This window comes from Urocampus carinirostris, chromosome 10, assembly GCF_059441175.1.
Source record: "Urocampus carinirostris isolate Australia breed hairy pipefish chromosome 10, RoL_Ucar_1.0, whole genome shotgun sequence".
In the NCBI taxonomy this organism is placed as follows: Eukaryota; Metazoa; Chordata; class Actinopteri; order Syngnathiformes; family Syngnathidae; genus Urocampus; species Urocampus carinirostris.
This window is the reverse complement of record NC_142358.1, coordinates 7,956,921-7,981,155: the sequence shown is the minus strand read 5'-3', so window position 1 is coordinate 7,981,155 and position 24,235 is coordinate 7,956,921. Positions and strand designations below refer to the sequence as shown.

Here is a 24,235-nt window from a genome sequence, read left to right as displayed (position 1 = left end):
ATTCTTATTCTATGCTAACACATTAATGAAGAAAATTAGGGCAGTGTACCACAACATGTCTGACTTAAGGACCTACAATCCCTATAATGACAAGCTGCAAGTCAAAATCTAGAAAGAAAAATTCTTACTTTTCGAATGAAATGATTACACAGTTTAAAGCAGAGACAAAATTAAAAAATCCCAACCAAAAACAAGACTACTTAGTAATTACATTACCTTTAATGGTCAATTGCTGTACTTTGAATAAAATCCAAAATGTTTGTCTTAAATATAATTAACTCCATATCTGTTATATCCTTGGCCATAACATGCGTAAACAGTCTTTTTCTGTGGTAAGAAATAGCAGGGGTCAACTCGCATTTGCCGGGCATTGTTGCCCTCTACTGTTAGGGAGTGTTATTGACCCTGAATTATTTGTATTCCTTAGCTTTATTTAACCAAAGCAAAGGCTACCGGCCTACTGAAAACGCTCCCAAACCCTAACCCACCAGTTGGGAAAAACACTGATTTTGGGAGTAGTGCTATGATGAAAAAAATGCAATATACATTAGACTCCCGGGATACTCCTGTCCCACCTTACTACAGTTTAACTTTACGGTGTAGAATAACACGTTTTTTGGCCCCTCTTTACGGCATTTTCCCCATTCCACAACCACAACAACAAATTATTTTGTGTCCCCAAAATCAAACTTTCTGTTCATGTGTATGACTTAACAAATCTCAAAAATCCCTGCCTGCTATTGATCGATACCATATAAAATGCTGGTCTGCTATTGGTGTGTATCACAGCATCATGAAAAAGCTATTGGCTGAACTACCTCCAACAATGCCTTTCTATTCATTCAGTAAAGGATTGTGAGTGCTTTACAAAGACTATGCGAGTTGACGATACAATACTGTATTTTTTGTACTATGGGCCAATGGCTTACAGTGATTCTAAGGGGAGAAGCAAAAACATTACGACCATGAAAACAAAGCTTGTGATTATTAAGGAATAGAGAGAAGGCACTCACATAGTGAACCGTAACCAATTGATTGAACAAATAATGATTGATCGGAAAAAAAAAACACAATGGAACATGCATTGCGTGCTCTTATTTGGGCAAAAAAACAAAGCATGCATTTATACAAAAAAAGGTAAAGTAAAAGTAAAAATCTAATTAATACAGTTCCATATCCGTGCAAATGTCAAACAAGTCAATGCATAGGTAAAACACGGCAGCATCCTTTTCTCTCTCTCTCTTCATACCAAAAAAAACGCAGCCATCCTCAGGCCTGAGCAACAAAACACTACCTCTAAGTCATTAAAAATAGACACTGACAAAAATCTCAAATCACTTAATGAAAAAAGCTATTTTGTTACTAAAAAGTCCCTATAACAGGATTGTGTTGTTACCCATTTAATCTGACTTCTGTGTTGAAATTAGGGGTGTAGCGAGAGGCAGTTACATTGTGAGGCTGCTTCTTTGAAAGGGGTGGAGCCAAGGCCTGCAAAGCTCGGCTCTCGCTCAATGTGCCAAAGTAGTAGAAATGTAAATTTATTCTACATGTTTTTACAGCATTGGAAAATGTCAAATGTCCTTGTGTCATGTTTGTGCTTTTACGTGAACCATATTGAAAGCCACTCGCCGACTCTAAAGAGCCGCATGCGGCTTCTAAATCATGGGTTGACGACCCACGGTCTAAATTCTAGATTTTAACTCATATCTGAGCGTATTCAAGAAGATGTATTACTCCTACCCACAGATGCCCATACAAAAAACAATATCGGTAACTCTACAAAAACAAATGTGAGTTATTTGACAGACTAGCTCATATGCTATGCTGGCTTGAAATCCGTTTAACTGTGCATGATTCTGATCCAGAACCCTCAGTCCAAACTGAAGAACGTTATTTTTGTTTTCTGTAATCATGACTCAAATCATCTGTTGATCGGACCAATCACATAACAAAAATATAATACCAATGGTAGAGGCGACGCTAGCTTTCTCATCTCACCAATCTTAAATACAGTAAAGCGATGATACTCTCTCCAAAGATGGAAACACATTTTGACCTAGCTTGCTCGCACACACACTGAAAAAAAATCACCACTAAGTGAGCACCCTTATGCCAACAGCCCACATGTTGTTACATCACTTCTTCATTCCACGCTCACTAGAGCAGATGTGTTTGTGAATACGCCATTGTTAGCTAAACCTTTGAAGTGACAGTGTGTAACAATTCACCACAAGAGGTCGTTGTAGCTTAGAATGGAGCTGAAGTGTGTGGATTCAAAGAAGACTCGCTATGAAAGCCTGAAATGATACTGCGCGGTAAAAATTGGAAACCTACCTATATACAAAAGACAGAGTGAGCTGGATACACACGGATAGCTGGAGTTGATCAGATGTGGTAAAAGCGGCTAATTTTAGCAGCAGGCGAGAGAAACTACTAAAAAGATGAGGGACATTAAAAGATGAAGCAAGCTTTATTTACATGGAGCAGCTACCAATTTACAATAGATGTGAGCCACAGCCTGAAGCCAAATGACAGACAAGTGGCTGGAGAAGGAAACAGTGGAAAGTCAAAGATTACTGTATAACGGAACTCGGCGACCATCACATGCAGGGCTCAGTTGTGGAAGGTAGGTACCACCTGAACAAGCTAGTAGTCATTCAGGCTTCTGTAGAAGTAAAATGGCTGCCAAACATGTCAGTTTCTTTAAGTTGAGTAATGTCATTAAACGTTTCTAAACATCCTACTTTTTTGAAAGAAAAATCACATTTATGAGGGAGTACATGTGTTGAATCAAAAAAATATATTCAAATTAAAGACAAAAAAAACCTTGCAGTTAAAAATATTTTGGCAATACGTTTTTCTTTTATGTTTTTGAATACTAATTTAAAGGTGGGAAAACTTAAGCTTTATTTAAATATTAAATGTAAGAAGAAAATATGCATATCTCAAAAATAAATGTTTTTTAGGGTGGCACGGCAGCTGGGTGGTTAGCATGCAAGGACAGCCTAACAACAGTAGCTGAGAGACGAGCATTGAAAAAGCTGAGGTCAATCATGGACAATCCATCGCATCCACTACCCAGCATTATCTCCAGACAGAAGAGCAGTTTCAGCGACAGACTGCTGTCACTGTCTTGTAGTACCGACAGACTGAAGAGATCTTTTCTTCCTCATGCCGTGAAGCTCTTTAACTCCACCCGGCAGAGCAAAGGCCCACATTAAACCACACCACCTACATTCGATATTACCGAATCTTACTGCAATATGTATTCTGTGTAGCACTATTTAGTTACTTTATATAACACGCTACAGTGGGCATTTGCACGTCACACTGGGTATTTGTATATTGTATTCTTTTGGCTTTATTATTGTACTGTTCTCAGCTCAGGGATGCTGCTGGAAATGTGAATTTCCCTTAGGGGATGAATAAAGTATCTATCTATCTATCTAATTATCTATCTATCTAAGTGAGAAAATGGGTCATTAAAGGGCACAATTAACGGAAATCTGCCGTATTTTCCAGACCATAAGTCTCTCCAGAGTATAAGTCTCACCAGCCAAAAATGTCGCATTTTCGGGGGTACATTTATTTGATAAAATCCAACACCAAAAACACATGTCATTTGTCATTTTGAAAGGCAATTTTATATGAAATAGAGAATATGGTACACTAACGTTACACGTACGTGCACACCTTAGACACCCTCCAATACGTCAGTAGCAACATAAAATATTAATATTATTCAGCTTCACTCCTCTTCACTTAAAAGTAATATTAATAATTGGTGTTACTTTTCCTGTTAAACTACTCCTCCAACTTGGGAAGAAAACAATAAGCCACTTCCTTTCCTCTTTTTACTTTGAAAAATGTCCCCCACACAAAAATGATCAACACCAGCCTATAGCGCCCTCTTGTGGTTTAATTGTGAAAATAACATGAGAAGTGACATACAGTACCATTAATAAAAAATTAAAACTCAATGAAATATTGTGTTGATAATTTCACATATAAGTCTCCCCGGAGTGTAAATCGCACCCCCGCCCAAACTATGAAAAACAACTGTGACTTATAGTTCGGAAATTACGGTAATCGATATTGGAATGTGAAGTAGTACGACTGTATAATCGCAACACGAATTGTTACAATTTGGGTTTTAAAACGGCACCGGCCAATAAGAAGCAAGTCTAAACAGCACTATCTTATAAAGGCACGCGAAGTTTGAAAGCAGTACGCTATGCCAAAGACCCCAATGAGCAGACAGCAACACTGACATAGCTCCACAGAAGAGGGCGCTGTTTTCTTAATGTTGAAGCATGTCAATATGATTAAGTAAAGTACTAAAAAAACTAGCACAATGCACTTATAATATTGAAAATCACTTCAAAATTGCATTACTGGTCTGAAAAATTGCAATTATTTTTTTTGGGGTAACTTATTGCATAAATAAATGAGAGTGTGGAGGAACTAGAGGGGAAATACATCAATAAAGCATATCAATAAGCATCTCAGTGTGTGTTTGAATAATGCAAGCAGCTATTTCCCATTGCCGGGGGCAATAGATCTGATTACTGCATTGGATCCACTGGACGAACTTGAATAGTGTGTAAAAGCAACTAACATCGTTTTCGACATCATCGGTGGGTTATTTTTGGACGGGTAATTTTGTACTTGCATATTCTGCCAGGATCAAAATATCAGGAGTTAAAACGGGATTCTATGCAAAAAAATAAAATCTTACCCCGTTTTTTTTTTTTCTTTTTTGCAGTGTATACACAATAGTACATGGTCAACAAATACCAATCCAACTACCACAATATTTGCTCACTTTATGCGTAATTTCTCTTTTTTACATGTTTTTCAGTATTTTTCGAGCAAAATAGCGAAAAGAATATGTAAAGTGTTAGTTCGAAATGTGCTTTATTTATCTATTTTATCTTATTATCTAGATATGAATACAAATCCTACAAGATTGAAAAATGGATTTTTTTGCAGTGTAATCAAACAAATAATTTAACTTTCAAACATGATTGATTCATTGTACCTGTTCCCTTTTTCCCCCTGAACTTCCTAAGATTACTTTTTGAATTGCAGTACAGCATTATAATTATTCAATACATATCTCATGATGATGTGACAATTGAGTGTGGCAGAACACAATACATTCGGAGAACATAATACAGGTATAATACAGACATTGTACTGCATTATAATTCCTCACTTTTTCCCTTCAGCTATATATACACAATATACAGTATATTGCAGCTGTTTTCAACCAGTGTGGTGGGGTTCACTCGTCTGCCGTGAGATTTTTAACAGTGTCCCACAGGAAATTGCCCTATTTAAACTTTGCAAAAAAGCATGTTTAATATCTTTGCCTTCTGCAGAAGAGTAACTGTAACATTCATCCATATCAGTAGATGGCAACAAATTCATTTTTTCTCTTTATATACTAATTATCTGCTCATATAAAGCGCAATATAGTTAAGAACGTGTTTAATCTGATAAAGCTCTTGAAGATTGTATTGCAATAATAATAAAACAAATTTAGTAAAAGTTAAAATATTGCACATCATTTTGCTGGTTTTAATATTTTTTTTGTTTTGCTAATTTTTTTGTTCCACTGGCTGATTTTTTTTTTTTTTGCTCATCGCAATATTATTGTCTTTATATTTTTTAGAAAATATATGAAACCTTAACAATTCGTTAAAAATATACCGGTAGCTAAATCTAAAATGACAGCAAAATTACTCACCAATGCAAACAATGTGTAATATCTCCTATGCCAAGCTGACTACGAATGAAAAAAACGACAAATATACCGTCAATTTAGATAAATCAATGAACTAAGCCTAGAAAAATAAAACATGAATTAACATCTAGTCTAGTCTTTATAATATATATACATACGCATGTGTGTGTGTGTGTGTGTGTGTGTGTGTGTGTGTGTGTGTGTGTGTGTGTGTGTGTGTGTGTGTGTAGCCTATAGGCTCTGAAACGGCTGAAATTTACACAGTAGTACTTTAGCCCTCTGGGGGTGTCTTTAGCTAGGTTTCGTGTCAAGGCAACCACACTAATAACCTACAAAACTGATAAACATCGGCTTTCGTGCACATGCGGCTTTGGAGCTGCATGCTGCAAACTGCTCTCTGGCACTCCTTGGTAGACCCTCTGGCGCTTTTGAACAAACCATAGCCCCAACAGCCTCACTCAAGCAGAATGCCCGGAAACACCAAGCCCGGAAACACCAAGCCCGGCAACACCAAGCCTGGCAATGTCGGGCCAATATGCTTGTACACAATAAATTAAACTAGTGTCCGGAATAAAATTTCAAAAAATGTTTCACGGCTGGTGTGCCTAAAAGAATTGCCTGAAAATATAGTGTGCCTTAGCTCAAAAAATGTTGGGAAACACTGATATGTTGAATATCTCCCCTAATATGGTGATAATATCATAGGTCACCTTTCCTGTGACTCTTAGCGCTATCAAACAAACGCAATAATGTGACACCTTGTTTACGGAAAGCCATTGGATCCGGCGCTAACACGCTAGCTATAACGGTGTTGCTCTTTTGGCACCATGGGATTATTTGACGGTCTCAATACAGACAACAGTGATTACTTTGGATTTATCAAAATGAAGCTAATCAAATATGCAGGCAAGAAATGTTACACCAATCTATTAATTCTATATTATTGTAATCAAACATCAACAAAGCCAGTGTTTTTTTAAGATTTGTTACGCCAAAGTATATTTTTTTCCATTAAAAAAATCGAGGTCACAAACAGCTGAAAAATTCAATCTGAGCAACAGTTTCATGTACTTTTTTAAAAATAGGCTTAAATTATCAGGTCGCCGAAATACAACAATTACATTTACATTTAAATATGTGTGGTCATTCATTTATTTTAATCATTTTTCTGTAATAATATGACTTGACTAGTATAGTTTCAACCCGTTTTTCAAATGTTGCTCTATCTTTATCTTGTTTTTCGAGAGAAATAGCAAAAACTGATGCTTAACACGGACAACATTTATCTGTTGAACCAAAAATACCCTGTTTAACTACGTTCTACTTTTTCAGTTCTTTTGTGAATAACTATAAACAAATAATGTGAAAAATGTTTACTTTGTTTTTTGTTTAGTTCCATTAAAGAAACTTCAACAAAAAGCACAAAATTAAAAACATAAAATTAGCAACAATTATCTGTTGAACCAAAACATGTTTTACTATGTTCCATTTATTTATGGATTTTCTTTTTTTGTAAAATAACTCAGCAAAATGATGAGCAAGACTTTTTTCTTAATTTAATTTATTTTATTTTCTCCTTCCGTGCCATCTTTGAAATAGCAAAAATAATACTTAAAACGGGCAAAATGTATCTGTGTGACAAAAATGATAAACAGTGTTGTAACAACTTATTTGTAAAATGATTAAAATCAGTAAAATATTGTGCAAGACTTTTACTTTATTTTATATTGTCAACACCATCTTTGAATCTTCTATATAATTAACAAAATTACAATAAAACTATTTTTGGTACAAAAAAAATTTGTGACCTAACTTTTTTAGTATATTTTGAAATTTAAATAACTTTTTTCTCATTTGATTTATTTTAATTTCTCCTGTGCCATTTCACACATAAAATATTTAAAATTTACATAAAATATCTTTGGAAAAAATGATTTACGACATTTTAACATTTCTTTTTGTCTTAAATTATTTCAAAAAAATAAGAATAAAATCTTCAAAATAATGTTCAAGATAATTCCTTTTTTTTTTTCTGAATGCCATTGTAGAATCATACTTGAAATGAAGAAAACTACATGTGGGATTAAAAAAAAAAAATAATAATGTTCTAATTTTTTTTTTCTTGTAAAGTCATTAAAATCAGCAAAACAAAAAATTAAAGATTTTAACGCCACTTTTCCAGTGCCATCTTAGAATCTAGTAGAAAAATAGCAAAAATAGTACTTACAATAAGCATAAAATTATTTGTGGAACAAAAATAACTTCATTTATTTTTATTTTCGTTGCTTTTTTAAATTCTTCTAGAAAAACAAAACAAAATACTTAAAATGAGCCTAAAATCATTCGTGGAACGTAAAAAAGATTTACATGGTTCCAACCTTTTCTGTTTCTTTTTTCTTTTTTCGTAAAACAATAAATAAAAACAGCAAAATAATGAGCAACATTTTGATTAATTGTATTTTTTTTTTCAGCGAAACCTTTAACAACTTCATTACACAAAATAAGTCATTAAATATAGTTCCTTGCATTACCTTATAAGCAGAAAATTAATGTGTTAAAAAGTTAGTTAGTTCTGCGATTGGCTGGCAACCAGTTCAGGGTGTCCCCTGCCCACTGCCCGGAGATGGCTGGGATGGGCTCCAGCCCCCCCGCGACCCTAATGAGGATAAGCGGTACGGCTGATGAGATGAGATGAAGTTAGTTAGTTAGTTAGTTACTCAGCTAATCACTTGAAGAAAGCAAAGATACTGAACAATGGCATCCTTTTTTGCAAAGATAGAATTGGGATATTTCCTGTGGCGCACTAGACGAGGTTTTGCGGCACACTTTGCAAGCTAGCCCGGGTCATTCGAGTGGTCTAAGAGGCGCCGATCGAGCGACTGACGCTGCAAAAAGCATTCGCATCGTATTACAAGCGCTTGGGAACCCGAGCTGACCTTTAGGCCGACACCCAGCGGTGCTTTTGCAAGAGGACGACTGATCTGATGCCGGGCTAAAAATTATTTTATTGCGGTGGACACAGAGGCTCAAGAACAACAAGGTGAGACTCGGGCGTCCATTTTGGACACCTACTGTCATTTAAGCTAGTAGTCCTCATCTGGCCTCACTTCAGGACCCACCTTTCCACCCTAAAGACAAGCTGCGTCCTAAATCCATAAAAGTGGTCCACATTTTGCTGAGTTTCCGGCAGTGCAAAATTATTTTTCTCTTTTGAACGAATTGACTCATGTAATATTGCAAAGGTTGTACAGCCTACAAAGGTCGTTTGTTCTTACAATTCTTTCACAAGATATCCATTTCCTTTTTTTTCCTGATATATTTTGTCTCATAATATTAACGTTTTTGGGGGCTTATTTAGTCGGTTGCAAGATACAGAACTGTACTTAATCACATTTTTTAGTGGAAATACAATGCTGGCAACAAGATTCACTTTATATAATTGGAAATTATTTGAATACAACACAAACTTTTTCTTCTTTTTTTCTGTGTTTTTTTTCACCTTTTTTAAATTCCTTTAAAAAAATCTCATTGTGTTTATTTTTTCAGAGCTGTTACTTTTTTCTTTTTGTTCTCTATTTACTTTTTTCCTACGTTTCTTTCTTTTCTTTTTTTCTGGCTTTTTTTCAAAATTTTTCCTTCTTTTTTTCTCAGCTTTTCACTACTTTTTCATTTCTGTATTTTTTTCTTTTTTTTTCTATTCCCCCTTCTTTTAAGTCATTTTGTGCATAGTTTTACATAATATTTGGTCATGTTGGGATTAAAGAAGCAAAAACAACCTGAAGAGCCGTTTAGGACCCGAAAGAGCCGGTTCCTTTTAGTGAGCCGAGCCAAAGAAGCCGGTTCTCGACTAACTCTACTAACTTTACTCAACTTAGTTGTACTTCGACTCGACTTCAAAATACCGCATTTAGGACACAACGTCAGGGGAACCCGTGTATTTTTACCTTCATACACTGTAACTTTGACTTAAGTCGCTTCCTAATTACTGTAAATTCCGGACTATAGAGCGCACCTGATTATAAGCCGCACCCATTACATTTTAAGGGGAAAAATCGATTTTGTCCATACACAAGCCGCACCTGTATATAAGCCGCATGCACACACATAAAAAAACACGAAATTAATCCAAACCAATCATCAAGTCCCACGATTGAAACTAAATGTCTTTCATTGAAGCACACAGTCCAAAAATCACAGCCACCAAAATGAACGCAAAATGAAATGGGTACTTAAAATTTGTTGCAGACTTGCAGATTCTAGGTGCCCGTTGATAGTTATCCAAGGAAAAAAAGTGTATATTTCCAAAGGTAAGGGTAGGGAAAATATGTATCCATTATTGTCCGCCGTGTCCACAAAAACTCACCTTTACCGGTCCCCACTTTCCCATCAGCCCGCGTTTGCTTCGCCCCTCTTTTTTAATTTGCTCGTGCAGAATAAGTGTCTCAAATAAATACAAATAAATACATTACAAAAATATACAGTTGCAAATACATATTACACATATTTACAAAGAAAGACGGTACATCGAGAGAGTTTTCAAAGCTTTAATAATAATAATATAACTTTCATCCTAAACCGTGCCTTTGGGAGGTAGCCTTACGCTACTAACAACACGCTCGCATACCAGCAAATTAGTCTGTTAAGGAAAATAAATGCCATGTTCGTTAGAATCATGGCAGACCATCTGCTTCTTCCTCCCTGTTAATGACGTTTAAGTTGTCTTTCTCAATGTTGGAAAGAAACTTAATCATGATGACGTCGTCCCACGCTCCCTTACTTCACTACGTCCCAGCAATATACCCATTTGCTCTATAGCTGGAAGCTGCGTCATAAGCCTTATTTTGCGCAATTTGCACGATGAAGGTATGTTTACGCTCAGAAGTTGTGATCTTCCTCGGTGCATATATTCCACCGGTATAAATCTTACTTTTGTACTCGAGCGCCGCTGGCGGCCGTTAAAAAAATTACATAAATTGTCCGCATCTCTGAATAAGCGGCAGGGTTGAAAATTTGGGAAAAAAGTAGCGGCTTTTAGTCCGGAATTTACGGTAGTAATTTTGAGCCCTCATTTTTGTGCGCTGGCTAGATTTTCTTGTGCGCTGAGAATGTGCGAGCAGTGCGCAATTGCGCACGCGCACAGCTTAGAGGGAACACTGCATATGAGGGACTCCCCCAAATACCTTTAAAATAGCCACAACTAATATAAATTCAAAATAATTAGAAAATATGTACTTAAAAATCTAAAATGATTTAATGATCTAGTCAATAAAGATTAATATACTGGGATTATACATTTTCTTACTCTTCATTCCCCTTATCACTGACTTTTTTGGGACCCCATATTATGCCAGACAAACTAAATCTCACAAGATCCTAAAAAGATAGCAAGTGTTACGAGTCGAGTACAAAAAAGGAATGATTCCGAACACAACAAAACATCAAATGACAGAACATAGCAATCCTAAAATAACTAGAAAAAGCACTTGCTCCTTTACATAACAAAAGTCTCATTCGCTTTTACAACCTGTTCCCCCTCATTGTAATCACACTTGTGACTCTCTTCCTCTCTCAAATATGTTCCCCCTTCTGCTCTGCTGCACCCCGAGCATCATGTCCCGACTTTTAATCGTCCCCACTCGGGACCAACAACAACAAATCCCAAACAGGTTCTTTCACGTCTGCGCCGCATCGGTGCAGAAATGTGCTGCAAGGTCATCAGCGTCACCGCAACCAGACAAAGTGTCTCGGAGCCAAGGTCAAAGTGGTGTCGGATCCACCGTGGACTGTGTTCCGTGCGGCATAAAATTTGTTATTAGTCATAATGGTCTCGGTTCGTACTCATTTCCAAGATGATGAACAAGACATAAGCAATCTGATAGCATGTTTATTTTATTATTCTTTGCATGTAGCTAACTAGGGCTGTCACAATTGTTTATTAATATTGTAGTTTAAAAAATACAGCTCAAACAAATGAAAAGGAAACAAAATACTATTGTTAAATAGAATTCTGATAATAATTTTTATAAACAAAGTACAGTAAAACCCAGGATACTGCGTCCCCAACTCATGACGTTTTCACTTTATGGTGTGGATGATTTTTTTTCAACCCCCTCTTTATGGCATTTCCCCCACTATACGACATTAACAACAATTTATTTCGCATGCCCATAAACTTTGCAACTTACGTCTCTAAGATAGCTGTCTGCTGTTAGTCGCATGCAAAATAATGCCATAGGGTGAACTACCTCCCACAATGCCTTTTTCTGTCTGTGATTTAGAATCTCGTGTACTTAGTAAAGACCATGCGAGTTACTACGAAAAACTACTGTATTTTTGTACTGTATTTATTCCATATGGGTCCAAGACTTGCAGTGATGTTAAAAGGAAAGGCAAAAAAAATAAATGAAGGTAACAAAGCTTGTGACTATCAAGATATACAGGAGGGCACAGGACTTTTTACCATTGCCTGACCATAACCATTTAATGATTGGGACTATTATTTTTTTAAGCAAGAAAATAGTCTAAGTGCATGGTAATTTTCTTGAGTGAAAATCTCCATTTCTGTGTTGAATTCTTCTGCTCTATCCTCCCAAACCACCCCCTTCCTATTCTGCATCCATCTGCTACTCCAGTACCATCTTAAATAACATTACACCAAAGATGAATACGTTTTAATTGCTCCTTAACATCTATATTTTTGGCCAGTAGGACAGCTAAGTGGTTAGAGCATCTGCGGCACAGTTCAGAGGTCAGGGTTTAAATCCAGCTACCAGCCTTCCTGTGCAGAGTTTGAATGTTCTCCCCATGGTCCCCTGCCTAGGATGGACTCCCGCACCCCCGCAACCCTACTGAGGATAAACGGTGCAAATATTGAATGGATGGATGTATATTTCTTTATAATGTTACTTAATCATGTGCAAGTATAATACACCTTAGTAGTACTTAAAATATACTATTTTGTTATTTATATGTATTTATCTGGAATACCGGAGGTTTGGAACACATGTACTTATTACTATACAATTATATTGTATATAAATGCCAATTTCACTTTGAGATCCTACTTCAGAACAGTGTGCTAGACTGGTCAGCATTTTCTTCTCTATCAGCAATTTTTTTTGATAAATACTTTTTTGTAACAGGTCATAGTACTTACATTTGTTTGTATATATTGGCATATCGCATAAAATGTGCAATAAAACACAAGTGACAACAAAACGTCAAATAAAAAATAACATAATAATCTCGCTACGCAATCCTGCCAATTTAACTCGTAAAATAACTTCCTCCAAACTCGCACTCTATCGTGTTTTTTTTAATTTACATCGATGGCTTAAGGCCAAAAATAATTCCCATTAGCCCAAACTTTGCATTAAGCACTGATTGCTCGTTTCCACAGAAAAGATCTATTAACATTTCTCGCGTCCCTTAACGCAACGTGGTAACGTTGGCAGCATTTACAATGAAGCTTATCGCTCTCCAGCTTCCCCCCACCCTTTCTCCTTTTCTTTTTTTTATTTCCTCTTATACGTATGTCATTAATCTGTCGTTACACCTTTTGTTTTTCTAACCCTTCCTTTATATACATGTCAGAATCAGAATCAACTTTATTCTCATTGAATTGCTACGAGTTTACGATTGCACTCTAATTGGCAAAAATATTCAAAATAAAAACTCCTCAATGGAAAAATATAAAGTGTTCATCTCTAATATAAAATGTTGACATGCAAAATGAAAACTAAAAAGCTGCAGGGATGTTGAACTTTGAACTGGAATATTGCACTTAAAACTGTAGCAGGTCAACATGACAACTGAAAATTATGGAAATGAAGTCAAGTGTATATAAAGTAAACCGTACAATGGACGAAAATAACAGTACGAAAAAATGTAAAGTAAAATAAAATAAAATGTAAATTCTGTAATATAATGCTTTTTCTGCAAATAAGATACTTCTTCTGCACAACTGTTTCAGAGTTAAGTCAAGAACATTCACAATTACAAAATAAAATAACCGGAATGTTGCACTTAACAGGGATGGTTGGTTGGATGGTTGGATGGTTGGTTGGATCCTTTAACCACTATGGTCATAGAGCCATCATTTCCTGTGGTGTGTCATGGGCATGTACAGCCTGGTGGTGCCCATCCCTGTCTAGGCCAACATATGTTATTGCACTTAAAAACAGGGTTTTGCACTTAGAACAGGGGCATTGCCCTTTCAAACTGGTTCCATGACTCTAGTTTGGTGTGTTGATAGCTTTGGGAAAGAAGCTATCCCTAAGTCTGTTTGTTCGTGCCTTGTAGGATCTGAACCGTTGGCCCGATGTGTCGTTACTGTGCCGTTACATAGCTGGGCTGTTTCGTAACCGGAAGCATCGATGCGGTTTAAAATGTCAAACCTGTTAAGAAAATAAATAAATAAATCTGCCTGCGTTTAATTGTGAATCATGCTTCCCACTCTACAAATTAAATTCTTGCCCCATTGGCATAATGTTGCTCATTTTAATAATAATAATAATCAAATAATGATGATAATACTACTACTACTACTACTACTACTACTACTACTACTACTACTACTACTACTACTACTACTACTACTACTACTACTAATAATAATAATAATAATAATAATAATAATAATAATAATAATAAAAAGCAACAGTCTTGTCTAGCAGATGGTAGATGATTTTGTTCATTGAATGAAAAAAAATATTTCCATGATTATAAAAAACTGATTAAAATTAGCAAATAAATCTTCCACGTGCCAAATAAGATACTTTTGCTTATTTCAAATATACATTTTCTTTTTGTACTGAAGAAAGAAGTAAAACTAGCTTAAAACTGGAAAATTACACTTAAACAATTTTTTTAGATGATTTCCCAAAATTGTAGCAATAATCCTCAATTTTCAATTATTTTATCATTTTATATATATATATATATATATATATATATATATATATATATATATATATATATATATATATATATATATATGCATGTATTCTTTTCTTTGTTTTTATGTATTAAAAACTGTCAAATATTATTAATAATCGTGATGAAAATGGGTAAAATTATCCAACATTGATAATAATTATGCTTATTTTAAGTTTTACATTTCTTATTTTACCAAAAAAAACTAACTATCTTTTAAATAATTTCCCAGGACAACAAAATTTTGTTTAACTTTAAAAAAAATTATTAGCATGTAATTTCATTAAATTTAGAGATACTCTTTATTATTTTTACATCATTATTTCTAATGATTTTTTAAAATATATTATTCATGCATTTCTAAATTTACTGAAAATGAACCAAACTATCTGCCATTGGTAACAATCATGATCATTTTAGGTATTTTACTATTAAAAGACAGCCTAAAATAAGTGATATCTTAATATGAATACATTCTATAGAAATATAATAATGAGAGAATACTCCTGGAATGAATAATCCTTTATGCATTTATTTAAACAATAGAATGTTCAGGGTCAAATCCCAAACCCCCACGGCTCGGCTACGCCCATTGACCACTCCCTGGTCAGATCAAATAATGTTTTCTTGTCTGAACTGTATTTCTATTCGCTCCATGAATGAGTGAGCGGCGAGTGCTAAGCTAAGCGTGAGGCAGCAGATCTGAGTTGGTGTCTTTTTGGAGGAAAAACGCCGCAAAAGAGATGAATGGAAGGTCAAGTTGCGCATTGATATTCAAGACTCGAGGCTAAGCGCATCAGAATTAACTTTGCATATGGTTACCATTGACTATCTTTTTAGAGGGTAAAGAACAATTTAAATAGGAGTTCCATATTTTCCGGACTATAAGTCGTAGTTTTTTTTCATAGTTTGGCTGGGGGTGCGACTTATATTCGGGTGAGACTTATCTATTATATCATTGAGTTTGAAATATTTATTACCAGTACTGTATATCACTCTGCTAGTTATTTCCACACTAAACCGCAAGAGGCCTCTCTAGGCCTGCATTGATCATTTTAACTTTGACTACGATATAGAAGTGAAAGGAGGAAGCTTGCGTCTACCTCCGGAGTTGTTTACCTGTAAAAGTGAAGATTTTATTGGATTTAATGAATCGGGATGAAAGTGATAGTTTGGTAATCATGTTCTTTATGCTGGAGTATTCTGAATAACTCTTAAAATGTTATGTCAGTACAACGTATTTTACCATGTCCAAGATATGCTTTTACGTGTAACACGGTTGTTCTCTATTTTACTTTTTATTTGGGTGTTACATTTCCCCTCAAAATAGTACTTATACTCCGAGTGCAACCTATACAGACGCTCCCCTACGTATTCGCGTTACGACAAACGGTAGACACGAACTTTTTTTTCGGGATAGCGAAAAATATCGCTGTAGGTTACATTTTGTATTGTGTGCACCTTTTTCCGAGTACAGGACAGTACTGTATTGCTTCTTTCCGCCGCTACCGGCGTGTGGCGCTGTGGTAGGTCACCCAGCATCCACCCCGAAGAAGAAATCCGTTTCCTCTTCCTAGTTCGTGTGTAAACATAATGTACTGTATCCCCAGCACGCTAAGAACTTCGACATTTTTATTGTTTAATATCTCGTGCATCCATTCAATATGGCTGGTTAGAAGTGTAAAGAAAAGGCTATGGCTGGTGAGAAGTGTAAAGAAGAGGCGATCTGTTTCTTTTGAAATTAAAGTGGAATAAGAAAGCTTGATGCGGTTGAGAAAATGGTTGGATCGCTTTTTTTGGCCACTTTTTACCACGGAGGAGGAAGCGCAAGTAAAAAAGTAGTAAGTAAAACCTCACTTTATTTATCTTTATATAGCATATTATTTTATTAAATGTTTATTTTTTAGTACAAAACAATACAGGTTACTTATACAAGCCTTAAACATACTTATATAAACCATAAACATACAAAATATAGCATCGAAGCAACGTACAAATTCAACTTACGAACGATCGTCCGGAACGTAACTCGTTTGTAGGTCGGTCAGCGTCTGTATGTGTTTCAGCAATCACTGTGCTGCAGCATTTACAATTGGGATGCACCTTTAAACATCTGCCCAATAGTTATCGAAACAATAACGGACAAATATGACGTCAAAGTCATCAGCCAGATATAGTAAAATACCTGATTAGTCACTTGCAACACGCAATGATATTCAATCAGCCGACACTACTTCTTAGAACGCATTTATGTTCCTCATTTGAATATATTTAGATTTTCTATGATGAGGCGTTACACTGAAAAACAGTGGCAACCAGATTATGAAGGTGCTGTATCTGAGTGAGATGGGAATGCTTCTTCTTCTACTGGTAACCAGTACTATCTGTTTCATGTGGGAGAGTAAACCCCTACCTAAAAACACCGAAGGATTGGCGCCGCTAGGGTGTGCTTGTTCAAGACACACCACAAAATGTGGTGCCCTGACGACCCATGTGGTTAAAGGATCCGTGAACGAGAACCATGATAAAAGTAGTCTCTAACCCCTCATAATATCCTATAACAGGGATCTCAAACTCAATTTACTTGGGGGCTGGCAGGGTCTAAGTGGGCTTAATCAGGTTTTCAAAGTAGAAACTCGCCTAAAGTTAATATAAAATGCATTCAATGTCTTTTAAGCTTCAGTTCAACAGCAGTGACTATCTCCTCTAACCTCAGCAGGCCCGTCATTTTGCATTTCAATTTGGATACAATATTGTGCAATGAGTTTGAAGAAAAAAAAGATTAAACGAAACATTTGTCAAAACGTATAGTCTCTGACGTAGTGCAGATGTACATTAAGCTCAAACATTAGCGTTTACATTTTGAGCACTAGCTAACAAATGATCATCCGTATCAACATTGCGCTAATCACACTCACTTTAAGCTTTCATTATGTTGAGGCGGCCCTAAACTATCACCTTGAGGGCTGCAAATGGGCCACTGTCCGCAGGTTTAAGACCCCCTTTTGCTTAAGGCACTGGAGAGACTGGCAGAAATCAGTCAACAGTACCAGGTAGGGCTTTTAGCTATCGTCTCTATTAAAGAAAAACAAATAACACTAGATAGGCCTCATTTAGGGAAAACTACTCACATGCTCGCAAGGCCACATGTTGCTAGGCAGGTTTAGTGATCTTTCTGTGCCGGCCAGCAGAAAAGAAAATATCACATTCTAGAATCACCCACGAGGCTCTCGGAACCACCGCCAACTGCAACAGGAAGTCGGCAGACGCTGGTGGAGGAAAATCATCCCCCGAAAAAGGAGATAAAAATTCCTGCTCTATGTCAAATATAATAAAGGAAAACAAAGCCGTGCATTGTCGAGTGTGGGTAAGAAAAAAATAAATGTGCCAGTCTGGTAAAAAGGTTGCCAACAGCAACAGGAAGTCAGACATATTAGTAGGTTAGAGACATTTCTCCTCCAAAAACGATACCAAAAACACTTTTGATACTGTTGAAGTAAAAACCCTTCAATGAGAATAGAAAAACAAGATAGTAACATCCAGCTTACAAACTGCTCAACAAAAACCACGGCAGCAAATGAAAATTGGTTTCAATAGATTTTTTTAAATCCAATGTTTGGGCACTGCAGAGTGTAGCAGCCTGTCAACACATCTGACAATTTGGGCAGCTAGCTGGCACAGCGATCTACCATTATTCTCAGTAACAAATTACCATCTTCTGCAGGATATGGCGCCATGTAACATGTGATCATGTTAATAAGTTGGATGTTACCGGTAATATCTTTTTACTACTTTACAGTAGACCCCCGGTTTACGATACTTCATTTGACTTTACGTTGTAAAAACGAAAAAGAAATTCAACCCCTCTTTACAGCATTTCCTCCATTACCAACCAATCTTCTCACGTGACCAAAACTTTATTAATTATTAATAAATTAAACAGTTTGTGTGGATGATAATATGAGTTAAGTGCCTCTCATGTCTCTAAGAGTTCTGTTTGCTATTGGTTGACGTCATGAGGTGTCGATATGCTATTAGCTGAACTCCCTCCTATCAAACTAACCCTCTCTTTTCTAGTTCACTTCCGAATATCGCATAAAAAAAGACTGTTCAGCTAAGACTTTCAGTGATGCTAATAAAGAGAAGCGAAAATGATAACAATGGAAATCAAACTCGAGATACTGAACAAATATGAAGGAAGCACACGTATAGTTATCCCTCGCTAAGAAAATATGTCCTTAACCTATCAACATTTGGGACCATTATCAAAAATACGTAGATAATTAAAGCAACATGATTCGGATATTCTAAAAACTATTCCAGGAGCATGACAATCTTTGCAAGTGGATTCTTTTTAACTCAGTTATAATAATAATCCGCCCTTTCCTCTCCTCTCTGCATCCACCCGCTAACACCACTGTAATACTCATCACATACGCATAGTGCACGTAAGTAATACTACATACTTGAGCTACTGCGTGGTCTGGAATGCATTAGCTAATACCCATTGGTTTACTTCCCCCACTATACGGCAATTTCACCTACGATGCTGTATCCCGGGATATCCTGTATGGCCGTGCGTGCTCCAAAAAAGGGAGGATCCCTGTGATTGACGACTGAACCACACCTCTTTTCAGCTGTAAAACATACCCACCCTGAAGATCCAAATTCTCCCGGGAAACGATTACATTTTAATGCGGCCATACTGAGCAGAAAAGAATACATTTGAGGCCGTTTACTACCGGCACGTGGTAATGCTAGCACAGCGCCGTGATGCTGCAGCGCCGTTGTGTCATCGAGTTCATGGACATAAAGCAAGCCGCCGCCAGACTCACAGCAACAGCAATGGGGACAGTTATACGACTTGGAGGGGAAGAGAAGGGAAGAGAAGGAGAGAGAAAGGAAGAGAAGGGGAGAGAAGGGAAGAGAGGGGGAGAGAATGGGAGAGAAGGAAAGAAAATTAAAGAGAAAGAAAGAAAAAAAAGAAGAAAAATAAGAAAGGAATTAAAAATAATGAAAAATAAGGGAATGAAAGAGAAAGAGAGGGAAAAGGAAGGGAAGAAAAGGAAAGAGAAGAACGATGAAGGAAAGTGAATGAAAGAATCAAAGGAAATCAAAGAGGAGGAAAGAGAAAAAAAGAGAATGAAACACAAGAACAGAAAAGGAAAGATAAGGGAAAAAGGGTGAAGAGAAGAAAAGCAAGGAAAAGAGAAGGAAAGAGTAAGAAACAAAAGGAAAGATAAGGTAAGAGAATGAAGAGATGGGAATACAGTAGAAGGTAAGATAAGGGAAAATAAGAGAAAAGAAAGAAAGAGAATGAAAGAGAGGGGGGAAAGGAAGGGAAGGGAGGGGAAGGGAAGGGAGGGAGGGGGAAGGAAAGAGAAGGAAAGAGAAAGAAAGAGAAGGAAAGGGAAGGTAACACAAGAGCAGAGAAAGAAAAACAGGGGAAGAGAAGAGAAGCAAAGAAAAGAGAAGGAAAGAGTAAGAAACAAAAGAAAAGAGAAGGTAAGAGAATGAAGAGAAGGGAATACAGTAGAAAGAAACATAATGGAAAATAAGAGAAAAGAAAGAAAGAGAATGAAAGAGAAGAGAATGAAAGAGAGGGAGGGGAGGGGAGGGGAGAGAAGGGGAGGGGAGAGAAGGGAAGGAAAGGGAAGGGAAGTAAAAGAAAGAAAAAGGAAAGAAAAGGAAAGAATAGGAAAGAAAAGGAAAGAGAAGGACAGAGAAGGAAAGACAAGGAAAGAAACAGAAAGAAACAGAGAAAGAAGAAAAGAGAAGGAAAAAATGAAAGAGAAGGGAAGAAACGGAAACAGAATAAAAGAGATCAAAAAAAAAGGAAAAAGGGGGAAAAAAGGAAAGGAGGGAGCGTCTGGGAGATCAGAGACATAATGGAGAGGAAAAGTGCAAAGGATGCGCTCGTAATAGGTGGAAGGTTGGTCAGGAGAAAAAGCTGGGCAGAGGGGGAAGGTCCCTCGGGTGATTTTACGGTCTTCTTCACCAGCAGACCCTCCGTGGTTATAAGAGATGGTAAAGAGTAGGCTTTCCTTCTGTCTTTATAATCCAGACAGGTGTCTGAGAAAAAGACGAAGGAAAAGAAAGAGAAGAGACTCTGCTTTTAAGGGCAGGTAAAGAAAAGAATACAATTAAAAAGGCAAGTACAGTGAACCCTTGCTATAACGTGGTTCACTTTTCACAGTTTCATTACTGATTTGCATTGTGTTCTGCATTTTGCTTGGCAAAGCAGGCTCGTTGCTATGAAAGACTAAGAAATACATAAACACCTACTAATGCATACCCTACAAAAAAATTAACACATAAATTACTCATGTAATAGCTAAACACAGTGTCATGTAAAAGTATTTGTCCCATTCCTGATTTCTGTGTTTGCATATTAATCACTCTCAAAGGTTTTATATCCTCAAACCCGTTCTAATATCATACAGAGACAACCCAAGAAAATCCAAAATGCAGTCTTCAAATGTTGATTCCATTCATTAAGACCCCAAAAAAATGTTAAACCAAATTTAAAATCTAACCTGGCCCGCTTTGAAAAAGTAATTACCACATGAACCTTGTAGCCTAATTGGGGTGGTAAATAAATTATTTGAACCAATACTTTGACCAATTAAATTGAAGAGTCGAGTTTATTCTTTTCAAACGACGTTTTGCCTTTTTGGAGCACCACATAAGTTTTTTTTATCACGAAAAATGAATGAAAAAAATGTTTCTTCTTTAGTTATTTTGAAAGGTGGCTACACAAAACGTTAAGTGAATTCTTTTTACCGTTTTTGGTAGTTCAATATTCTTCAATTCAGACATACACACACTAGGATGTATGGATTTTTCTTTTAGCAATCATCTACAGAAGAAACTTGAACAGAACACAGACGAAAGCCAGAATAAGAGAATAAACCATTTTGTTAGAAAACAACCATGGCTCAATTATTATGTTACTGTAATTTCATAAAATTCCCCCCTAACGTCACCCTAAAACCAATACCTAGCACCATGAGATAGACGGTGAATCTGGTTAGATTAAGGTGAAAGCACGGTCTGGATGGCGGTCGAGCAGCGAGAGACCCTTAAGACTGGAGACTCGTTCAGGACGAGAACCAAAGAAAGCCGTGTTTTCCAGCCCTCGTTGGCTGTGGGTGGCTGGAGGCTTCTTTGAGGTTCGCTGGCTGTGTCCTACCGTGTTAGCCGCTATCTCAATCAGGTTTGGGCACTGGCCAGAAAGGTTCTCTTGGTGCCCAATAAGCTGAGACTGGGTCAGAACCTCTTTGGTTGCTTGCAGGCCAGGATTTAGTCCTGTGCTGTTTGTTTAGCTTGCTCCAGAGAACTCGTATTTGCCTATCGTCAGCTCGCTGTTTCTTTCAAACTAAAATGCGAGGTGTGAGGTTCGCCCTGGATCCCGGCTCCGGTCCGGCCGACCCCTGGGGGGGAGTTGCCACGGCGACCCTTAATGAGCACATGCAAGATCACGCCTTACTAACCCACATTTAACCAGTATCTGCCAGATAATTAAATCAATGTAATTGAATAAAACACAGTAATGAAGCCACATCTTTTGACATTCTTTGATCATTTTCTAAATTTGAAAAACAGAATCCTGACCCAAAGTTGAATGCGTTACAACCTAATAAAGAGTTGGGACACCTTTGGCAGTGATAACAGAAAGTGGCGGCAGTAGCTCAGGTGGTAGAGCGTTCGTCTTTGGATCAAGGGATCCCAGTTCGAATCCCGTCTCGCCCGTGTTACATGTCGAAGTGTCCTTGGGTAAGACACTGAACCCCTAAAACCCCCAATAAGCAGGTTAGCGCCTTACATGGCTGCAGTGCCGCTATTGGGAAATGTGGAGCACATTGTAAAGCGCTTTGGGAAGTCATTGACTTGAAAAGCGCTATATAAATGCAGATCATTTCATTTCATTTCAAAGTAAGTCTTTACCATAAATAGTAATGAGTCTTTCAAAATACTGTGGGGGGAGTTTGTCCCACTCTTCTTTGCAAAATGGTTTCTGCCCATTTAAGGTCACACCAAATCATCTCAATTGGATTTAAATCCAGACTTTGACTTGGCCACTCCAGAACACTTTTTTTCTTTTGTCTTTGAGCAATTCAGAGGTGGACTTCCTGGTGTGTTTTGAATCGTTGTACTGCTGCACGATCCACACGGAGTTGAATTTGAGTCCATAAACCAAGGATCTTCTGGTAAACACCAGAATTCATTCATCCATCAACCATAACAAGTTGTCGTGGCCCAGCGGCAGCAAAACAGCCCCTGACCATCACCACACCACCATACTTTTCTGTTGGCATCATGTTCTGTTTGTCAAATGCTGTGCCATTTTTACGCCAGATGTAACGGCTGCACGCCTTCCAAAAAGTTAAAGTTTTAAAGTCTTGGGGATAAATTAGATGCTTTTGGCAGGAGTGAGATGACTCTTTGTGTTCCTTCCTCACAGCACTGGTTTCAACCTGGTAACCTCCCATGGATGCCATTTTTGGGCAGTGTCTTTCTTATTAGTGGAACTGGGGGGAAATTGCTTATTCACATAGAGCTAGATGGGTTTTTATTTTTCGTGCCTCAATAAATGGATTCAACATTCCAAAACTGCATTGTAAATTTTTTTGGGGTTGTCTCTATGTGATATTAAAATAGGTTTGATGATCTGAAACCTTTGTGAGGGATAAATATGCAAAAACAGAAATCAGGAAGGGGGACGATACTTTTTACGGCACTGTATCTACAACATACTTATTTATAATAACGCTCATTAATAACTAAATAGAGGCAAAGACTGTAACTCCTATATTTCCAATTTGCATAATGACACCGTTGCCGTTTTTCAGTCTTGTCATCACCCACAAAACTTGATCCGTTCCCTCCAATGGCCTCATGGTAAGTGGATCCTTCTCATCGATGCATTTTCTTTTTAGATTTATGTCACTTTCAAAGACTCGGCTAGCGAATGCCAACAACTGTGACGAAGCATTTTGGGGCTTCTTACTTGACTCAAACGGCCATTTTTGGACATGGACTGATGTCATCGAGATTGTTTTGATTGGGGACATTTTTGTTCTAAGTTGTAAATGCTGCAACTTCACTCGGCATTTCCTGAATTGGTCACAGCATGGAAATTCACGCGGAATGTCATCATCCGCTTTATGCTGCTAGAAAAAAAAATATTTCCGAACTCTTTAGTATGACGGATAAGGATAATGAGTGGAACTTCATTCAGAGAACTTTACGGTTGGGATTAGGTCATGTATCGCAAAAAAAATAACATCCTCATTACCTCATTGGTAGACAAATTATGAACTTATTCGAAAGGAAAGTATCTCATATTCGAACAGTTTAACTTGTTTTTCTAGTAATAAAAAAAACAACAAAAACATGCAGTATTTTATCATCTAGAACAAGCCCTCTTACTGCAAAAACCTTCTTTATTTCATTCATTTTCGTTCTGTTAAATGTTTTAAATTGTGCTATTTACTTATTTACACTGTACTTAATTTCCATAACTTTGTGCAATGGAAGATTACTTAGTTG

General features: G+C 36.9%; 1 protein-coding gene across 3 annotated transcripts in view; it reads right to left on the bottom strand.

Moving 5' to 3' along the window:
* LOC148357607 (muscleblind-like protein 1) overlaps positions 1 to 24,235 on the bottom strand; it is a 144,044-nt gene that overhangs the window by 93,042 nt on the left and 26,767 nt on the right. The gene's annotated exons all lie outside the window — the stretch shown is intronic.